Consider the following 9,653-nt stretch of genomic DNA (forward strand, 5'->3'; position numbering starts at 1 on the left):
AACAAATGGTTAAGTGCTTTGCAAACCTTAAAGAGTTATGTAAATACCATCCATTACTGTTATGCTGATGATCTTGGAGAAAATAAGAGAGTAACTCTAGTTTTTCGAGTGACTTTGTCAGATGTGTGGAGGTTGGTTTGGATGAGGAGAGACTTGAGGCAGGGAAGCCAGTTTGGAGCTATTATAGCCTAGGAAAGACTTTGAGGCCCTGAACTATAGTGAGGGGAGAGAAAGGAGAGATATGTAATTGTGGCCACACCACATCCATGCCTTCTACATCATCCCATTCCTTCCCAGAAGTCCAAGTTAACCAAGTAGAATAAACTTGTGTTCCTGCTGTCTTTTGTATGTTCTCCAAATAACAGTGGCAAGCTTACATGATTTGCCTTACGGGGGCTGATGATTGAAGAGAAATTTTGGAATAAAATTAAGCCCAAGGCCACAGATCTCCAAAAGGAAGATGTAAAATATCGTTATGAACCAGGGAGATGATTTAATGCAACATGGGTTCCCCTTTTTCCTAGCTCAAGCAGAAGGAACATAACCAAAAATAGACCATTATGTCATGGTGAAGCTTACCCATGTAGCAACCATCAAAAAAGCCCCTCACATCCTAATAGATAATACACATATTCAAATCTTCCTGACTTTGAGCCTTCAGAATCTGCTTTTTTAAAAAGAATTAACTTGTGTAAATATTTAATGTTTCTTTTAAAATTTATTTAATTTTTAATTTATGGAATAAAGCATTTCCATAACAAAGTATAATAAAAAAAAGATGATTGCACATGAAACGGCAAATCTATTATGTGTAACTTGCTATTCTTTTTTTTTTTTGATTTTTTTTGGGTAGGCAATGGGGTTAAGTGACTTGCCCAGGGTCACACAGCTAGTAAGTGTTATGTGTCTGAGGCCCGATTTGAGCTCAGGTCCTCCTGAATCCAGGGCCAGTGCTGTATCCACTGTGCCACCTAGCTGCCCCCCCCACCTTTTTTTAAAAGGACTTTTTTATTTATTTATTTTTGGCTAGGCAATGAGGTTAAGTGACTTGCCCAGGGTCACACAGCTAGTGTTATATATATGAGGCCAGATTTGAACTCAGGTCCTCCTGAATCCAGGGCTGGTGCTCTATTCACTGTACCACCTAGCTGCCCCCTGCAACTTGCTATTCTTTTAAATATGTAATAAGGTTATAATGCAAATTTATTTTTTCCTTTTTTCTTCCCTCCCCCTCCCCCACCCCACCCTAGAGATGACTACCACTAGACATAGTTATATATATGTAAAATTATTCTATACATACTTCTATTTATCAGTTCTTTCTCTGGATGCCTATCGTGTCTCTCTTCATTTATTTTTAATTTGGGTATTTATAATAGTCAAAATGACTTAGTTACTCAAAGTCATTTTTTAAAAATTTATTTATTTATTTTTAGTTTTCAGCATTTACTTCCATAAGATTTTGAGTTCCAAATTTTCTCCCCATCTCTCCCCTCCCCACCCAAAATGGTGTGCAATTTGATATAGGCTTTACATATACATTCATAGTAAACTTATTTTCACATTAGTCATGTTGTAAAGAAGAATTAGAACCAATGGGAGAAACCATGAGAAAGAAGAAACAAAAAAAAAAAAGAGAGAGCAAATAATATGCTTCCATCTGCATTCAGACTCCATAGTTCTTTTTCTGGATGTGGTTAGTATTTTCCATCATGAGTCTTTAGGAGTTGTCTTAGATCCTTGCATTGCTGACAAGAGATAAGTCTATCAAAGTTAGTTATCCCACATTATGGCTGTTACTGTGTACAATGTTTTCCTGATTCTGTTCACTTCACTCAGCATCAGTTCATTCAAGTCTTTCCAATCTAATTCATTGGAAAGTCAAGATATCACGTGGTATCATTGGTCCTCTTGGAGAATAAAGAACAAACAATAACAACAAAAAGGTGCTGAGATATTATATGACCTGCCTGTGGTCAAGCTTCTTGACACAGAGCCAGTGCTCTGAATAGTGAGTATACAAAATCACCAGCTTAAGTGGGAGAGGCAAACAAGACAAGCCTAATTCCACACCCAGAGTATACTGGCAATACTTTTGAGTCATTTTTTCAAACCCTGGAAGGAACACGGGTATTATTGGGTACAGAAGGTATCGGTACAGAAAGCAGCAGACTTTTTCTGAAGTCTGCCTGCTCATCATTTCTTATGGAACAATAGTATTCCACTACATTCATATATCACAATTTGTTCAGCCATTCCCCAACTGATGGGCATCCCCTCAATTTCCAATTCTTGGCCACCACAAAAAAGCTGCTGTAACTATTTTTGTACATGTGAGTCCCCTTCTCCATTTGTATGATCTCTGGGATATAGACCTAGAAGTGGCATTGCTGGGTCAAAGGTTATGCACAGTTTTATACCCCTTTGGACATATTTCCAAATTGCTCTCCAGAATGGTTGGATCATTTCACAACTCCACCAACAATGCATCAGTGTTCCAATTTTCCCATGTCTTCTCCAGCATTTATCATTGTCCTGTTTTTTCATGTTAGCCAATCTGATAGGTGTGATGTGGTACCTCAGAGTCGTTTTGATTTGCATTTCAATAGTGATTTAGAGCATTTTTTCATATGACTAGATAGCTTTAATTTATTCATTTGAAAATTGCCTGTTCATATTCTTTGACTAATTTATCAGTTGGGGAATAACTTTTCAAAGTCATTTTAAAAACAGTATTGCTGTTACTGTATACAATGTTCTCTTGGTTCTGTTCACTTCACTCTTCACCATTTCGTGTAAGTCTTTCTATTTCTTATAGAACAATAGTATTCCATCACAACCATACACCACAACCTGTCCAGCCCCAGTTGATGGGGGTCCCTGAAATTTCCAGTTCTTTGTCACCACAAAGAGAGCTGTTATGAACATCCCATTCACATTCAGTTTTAATTACTATTTGTGAATTTCCCTCCATCTTATTTTTATTCGCTATTTTCTTTCTCAGCTTCTCTTTTTACCCTATCCTTGTTACCTTATCTTCTCCCCCTATTCTTCCACTCCCCATCCCACCCACCCCTCCAAGAGTCCACCCTTCCCTCCACCTTCCCAATCCCAATCTACACACTCCTCCAAAAGCCCCTCCCCAACCTCTCCCCCTACCTTCCCAAATCCCAACCTACATATCCCTCTAAAAGTACCTCCCCACCTCCTCCCCTGGTTTTCTCACCTCTCTACATGTTCAGAAGGCTTCTGCATCCTTGCATATGTACACATTGTTTCCTCTTCAATCCACATGCACCTGCTTCCATATGTTTCTTCCAGTTTGTGCCCTACCCAGCTCATCCCTCTGGATCCAGAGAGAGTCTGCATGCTGCCACTTTTTAAAAAAAAAATTCATATTTTATTTTTCCCCAGTTACATGTAAAAACAATTTTTAGTTCATTTTTAAAACTTTGAGTTCCAAATTCTCTCCCTTCCTCTTTCCCCACCCCCAACTGAGAAGGCAAGCAATTTGATATAGGGTTATACATGTGTAGTCCTGCAAAACATTTCCATATTAGTCATGTTGTGAAAGAAAACATAGACCAAAGGGAAAACAAAAACAAACCACAAGAAAAATAAAGAAAGTTTAAAGAAAAGTATACTTCGATCTGTATTCAGACACCATCAATTCTTTCTCTGGGAATGGATAGCATTTTTCATTATAAGCCCTTCAGCGTTTTCTTGGATCATTGTATTGCTGAGAATAGCTAGGTCAGTCAGAGCTGATCATCTTATAATATTTAGGTTACTTTGTACACAGTACATTTCACTTTGCATCAGCTCATGTAATTTTTTCCAGGTTTTTCTAAGAGTATCCTGTTCTATAGCAAATAGTATTCCATCATAATCATGTACCATGATTTGTTCAGCCACTTGAGGGCATCCCCTCAATTTCCAATTCTTTGCCACCAGGAAACAGCCACTATGGATATTTTTGTTCAGATAGGTCATTTTCCTTTTTGTTTTTTAATCTCTTTTTGAATGTAGACCTAGTAGTGGTTATTGCTAGGTCACAGGGTATGCATGGTTTTATAACCTTTTGGGCTTTCTCATAAAGCCATTAGCTTCCATTTGCTCCATTCTAATTTTTAAGGATTTATTTTCTTCAGTGAGCTTTTGGACCTCCTTTTCCATTTGGCAAATTCTGCTTTTTAAGGCATTCTTCTCCTATTGGCTTTTTGGACCTCTTTTACCATTTGGGCTAGTCTTTTTAGTTTTTTAAGGTGTTATTTTCTTCAGTATTTTTTTGTGTCTCTTTTACCAAACTGTTGACTCCAATCAATAGTGAGTTAGAGCATTTTTTTTTCACATGGCTATAGATAGCTTTGATTACTTCATCTGAAAACTGTTCATATCTTTTGATCATTTATCAGTTGGGGAATGGCTCTTATTTTTATAAATTTGACTCAGTTCTCTCTTGACTCATTTGAGAAATGAGGACTTTATCGGAGAAATTTGCTTCAATTTTTTTCTACAGTTACTATTGCTAAGTGTATTTTCCTCCATACTATGCCCTGCCATGATTTATTCTATTTTCTCTCTCTCCTTTCACCCTGTCCCTCCTCAAAAGTGTTTGCTTCTGACCACCCCCTCTCCTAATCTGCCCTCACTTCTATCAGTCCACTTCTCTTATCCCCTTCCCCTCCTACTTTCCTGTAGGGTATGATAGATTTCTGTACTCAATTGAGCTTGTATGTTATTCCCTCTTCGAGCCAGTTCTGATGAGAGTAAGGTTCACTCACTCCCTCTCACTTCCCTCATCTTCGCCTCCATTGTAAGAGCTTTTTCTTGCCTCTTTTATGTGAGATAATTTACCCCATTCTACCTCTCCCTTTCTCTCTCTCTCTCTTTTTTTTTTTGGTTAGGCAGTGGGGTTAAGTGACTTGCCCAGGGTCACACAGCTAGTTAGTGTTATGTGTCTGAGGCCAGATTTGAACTAAGGTCCTCCTGAATCCAGGGCTGGTGCTCTATCCACTGTGCCACCTAACTGCTCCTCTCTCCCTTTTTCTTTCTCCCAGTACATTCCTCTCTCACCCCTTTATATATCATCCCTTCATATTTAACTCACACCTGTGCTCTCTGTCTATATATCCTCTTTCTAACTACCCTAATAATGAGAAAGGTTTTATGAGTTAAAAATAATATCTTCCCATGTAGGAATGTAAACAGTTTAAAATTATTAAGTCCTTTATGGTTTCCCTTTTTATGTTTCTCTTGATTCTTGTATTTGAAAGTCAAATTCTCTATTCAGCTCTGGTCTTCTCATCAAGAATGCCTGAAATCCTCTCTCTCATTAAATGTCCATTTTTTCCCTTAAAGGATTATACTCAGTTTTGCTGGGTAGGTGATTCTTGCTTGTAATCCTAGCTCCTTTGCCCTCCAGAATATCATATTCCAAGCCCTCTGAACCTTTAATGTAGAAGCTGCTAAATCTTGTGTTATCCTGACTGTGGCTCCATGGTACTTGAATTGTTTCTTTCTGGCTGCTTGCAATATTTTCTCTTTGACCTGGGAACTCTGGAATTTGGCTATAATACTCCTGGAAGTTTTCACTTTCATGATTTTCTTGCATCACTCTCATTTCTCTTCCCAATTTTCCCCTACCTTTCTTACTTGATTTTCAAAATCCTTTTTTAGCTCTTCTGTGGCCCGAGACCAATTCATATTTTTCTTGGAGGCTTTGGATGTAGAAGCTTTGACTTTGTGGTCTTCTTCTGAGTGTGTGTTTTGATCCTCCTTGTCACCACAGTAACTTTCAATAGTCAGAGGGTTTTTTTTCCCCCATTGCTTGCTCATTTTCCCAGCCTGTCAGTTGACTTTTAGCTCTTTGTTAAAGTTGGGCTCTGCTTCCACTGTGGAGAATGCACTGTCCCAAGTTTCAGGGGTTTTATGCAGCTGTTTTCAGAGATACTTCTAGGGACCTGTAAGTTTTCAGTTCTTCCAAGGTGCTTTAGGATTCCATCAGTATGATCTAAGGAGAGGTGTTTATTACTCTCCTGGGTGGTGCTTTGGTCTGTGAGCCACCACAAGCTCTGTTTTCTGACCTGGGAACTCTGAAGAGGGTTCCCCCTCCACTGTGGCCACAAGCTCTGCTATGCTAGTGCTCTTCTCCACCCTGGGACTTCCATCCAGGACCACAACCAGGATCCAAGTATGGGCAAAGCAACAGAGTCCTGCCTCAATGGTAGCAAAAAGATCCCTATAATCTTCTGACCAGCTGTTTGATCGCCTTACCAGCTAGAAGATGTGCTTTTTGTTTCTTTTTTTAATAGATAAATTTTGTTATGACACAGCAGACAAACCCAAACAAATTTGTAAACAAACCTCCCATAAAATACATTTTCTCCTAATTGTTAAGCTGAGCCATATAAAAGGATGATTGTGTCTGGTTGGTTATTATTGGTATTTAACTAAAAATGAAAATGAAAAGATGCCTTTCAAATGTGATGCATGCACAGTGACTTTAATTATGAGTTTTAGAGATGGAGAATCTTAACTCCTCCATCATTCATTTTCGTGTGCAGCTAGGAAAAGGTGCTAAGGGAAAGGATTTGTCATTTTTCCAATAGTTTAAAAAATTTTTTTTGGATAAATGCCTAGGATTCAGAAACTGATTGGTATGAGCTGCCTCTTTCCAAATCATCAGATAAAGTACTTAAAATGTACTGGGGTTTACTCTTGCAAAATCCATAGCAGTGAGAGCCAGCTACTGGCAGAAGAGCACAGGCTTTGCCTGAAGAACTCCAGTTATTCAAACAAAACAGTGAATTGCTGCTGGCTTGGAGGAAAACGTCTGCTTTTAAGTTTCCATAGCCCCTTTCCAAAACCACGGCAGGGAGGGTCTTTCAAGTGTGTGTCTATTAGGGGAGGAGGTGCCCTTGTCAAGGAGTCCCTTGGAATTCTGTATGAAAATGGAGGCCACAACAAGATGATCAGCAGAATTGAGGCATCCATTGCTTGGACTTTGCCTGTTCTTTGCCCCACCCCCAGAATAAAAGGGTGATTCATTTCCTTGCCTGTCCTCCCTACCCCCACCCCCACCCCACTTCCCCATTGGAGATTACTTGTACAGGAAGTGACTCTGTCAGTCCAACAGCTGGGGTCCAAAATGGACCATCAGTGGAGATGTTTGCAAATTGTCTGGAAGAGGCACAAGGCTTGACTCCTGGCTCCAGCTGATAGACCCAGTGGATTGATCAGGATTTCTTTCACTTGCGTTTTTTTATTAAAAAAATGTTTTTTTAAGAGAGGATGACCAAGGGGATATCCTTTCATTTTTGCAAAAAACCCATTTACCAAATGACTGACTTCATACTGCCTTCTGCAATTAGGAGTTAGGAAGAAGTGGGGGCTGGGGTGGGAAGGAAAAGGAGGAAGCAGTTATTTTCTCCAAATTTTGCAGGGATTAAAATGCCTGAGGCACACATGATTTTTCTTTTCATGGTTTTTAGAATTTTTTCCCTTCTCAAAGTTGCCTCTTAAAACAGATTATTGCTATTTTTTTTACTGCCACCTACACTGTAGATGCCACATATGTTTATGTATGTGCGTGTACATACATGTTCTTATACACTTTTTTCTCCACAAACTTATTGCACCAGTTTCCTTAGTGACTCAGAGCACATGCACCCCTGCTTGCTTCCCCCACATATGGGGTGTTTTCCAGGAGCCAAAGAACACCACTCTTATACAGCTGCTCCCAATCATAGCTTTCACAAATGTCGTTCTCACAACAGCACTTAAAATGAATTGGTATTCATGGCATCATCTGTAATGGCAACAGTTTGTTTTAAAAAATTCTGTATGGTTGTGTGCTCCTGGACATTTTCAATGGCCAGTTGATTGGAGATGGGAAGGAATAGAAAGGTTAAATAATTACTTTGCCAAAGCTCAACAGCAAATCCAAGCTAAGACTAGGAGCCAGATTCTTCTCTTTCTCTGGGGGACAGGGCTCTGTCTTCTAGAAGGCTATGCTCAATAAATACTTGTTGCACTGGATTGAACTGTAGAAAATATTTAGTCAATCTTAGCTTCAATTGGTACCTTATTTACTTTATTTGCTTTTATTTGAAGTAGAGAGATCACTGGCTTTGGAGTCAGTATCCATGTTTAAATTGCCACAATTGCTGCCATTGTTACTTTTGACAAATTTCTCAGCCCTTCTGGGATTCAGTTTCCTAATCTTCAAAAAAGAAAAAAAAAGGGGTTAGCCAAGATGACTAATAAGTACTCTTCCAGCTGTGTTCAGTCTCAGTCAACATTGACACAGTGAGAAAAGTGTACATGAACTGCACTAATTGTAGAAATGTTTGCATTGCTTGTAGGCAAAAGAAGTGAGAGCACTTAGTGGGAAGGTGGGTAAAGAGGAAGTTGTGGAGGGTTATACTTTTCCAATGAATCAGGACAGGCTGTGGTTAGGGGAACAAGGTGGAGGAACTCCATTCTGGTATATTTTCCTCGGTACAATCAGACACATGGTGGAGAAGCAAATGACAAGTGGACTGATCTCATAAACACAAAGAAGGGTGAGAAAGTGAAGCTCCTAAGACTTTGGAGGACCCTCCTGGATTTTTGATGGAAAGGACTGAGAGCAAACCTGATAGAATCTATCTGGAGCTATGAAATGAAACTATAATAAAGATGGGATGATTTGCTTTTTACACCCTCAGGACTACGTACGGGAACTTTATGCTAATAAGATCCCAGAAATAAGGCAATGGCACATAAAATGCTCCCCTCCCCCCAACCAGAATTTACTGTAAAGGGAGATTTTTTCACTTCCTTCCCACCAAAGTTATTGGTAAGGTGAACTATTGATTAGCACCAGGCAAGTAAAGTAAGGAGTGGTTTTATTAGATGTTATGTTGATTAACAGGCATAGGAATAGTGATTATATTTTCTTTCCTCTTCATAGATTTAACACAAGAAGAAGGTTCTAGGCAGGAGTCTAAGGTTGTAGTTTTTCCTGCTATTTTGAAAATATCAGCACAAAATCAGATGATACTAGATTTTCAGAATGTTGTTTCATGTCTCCCTTGCCATCTTTTAAGTAATTGGAGAGAGAAGGAGAGAGAGATTGGAGGAAGAGTCTCCCAAAAGGACAGTGTTCCAAGGTGGTCTCTGTGAGCTCTGAAAGATCAGGAGATGACAAAGAGGTGATGGGCTAAATATACGGAAGAAATACATATTTTTGGATGTGGCCAATGTGGTCATTGATTTTGCTTGAATATGCATATATATTACAAGGGTTTTCTATTTCTTTTTTCTTTCTGAAAGGAAGAAGTGGGAGGGAGAGAAAATAAATGCTTGTTAGTTTGGTTTTTTTTTTTTTTAAAGAAGAAAGGTCAGGAGAGCAAGCCATCAGAGTCTGGGAGCTAAAGTCCATGCCGGGATTTTCCAGGAGCTGAACAGTGAGGCCTGAAGTCCCAATTGACCAACCTAATCCTGCAGTAGCAGAGATGCAGAATTATCCACCTATCATCCATGCCAGGAATGGAAAGGAACTTGGTGGGGTGAATGCTATGTGGAAGCTCTTAAGTCTGAGCCCACTCTGCCTAGGGACTGGAGTGATATAAGAGAGCGTGTACCAGGTGTTTGTACTTCTGTTCTTG

Source organism: Vombatus ursinus, unplaced genomic scaffold, assembly GCF_900497805.2.
Source record: "Vombatus ursinus unplaced genomic scaffold, bare-nosed wombat genome assembly UNPS02014807.1, whole genome shotgun sequence".
NCBI lineage: Eukaryota > Metazoa > Chordata > Mammalia > Diprotodontia > Vombatidae > Vombatus > Vombatus ursinus.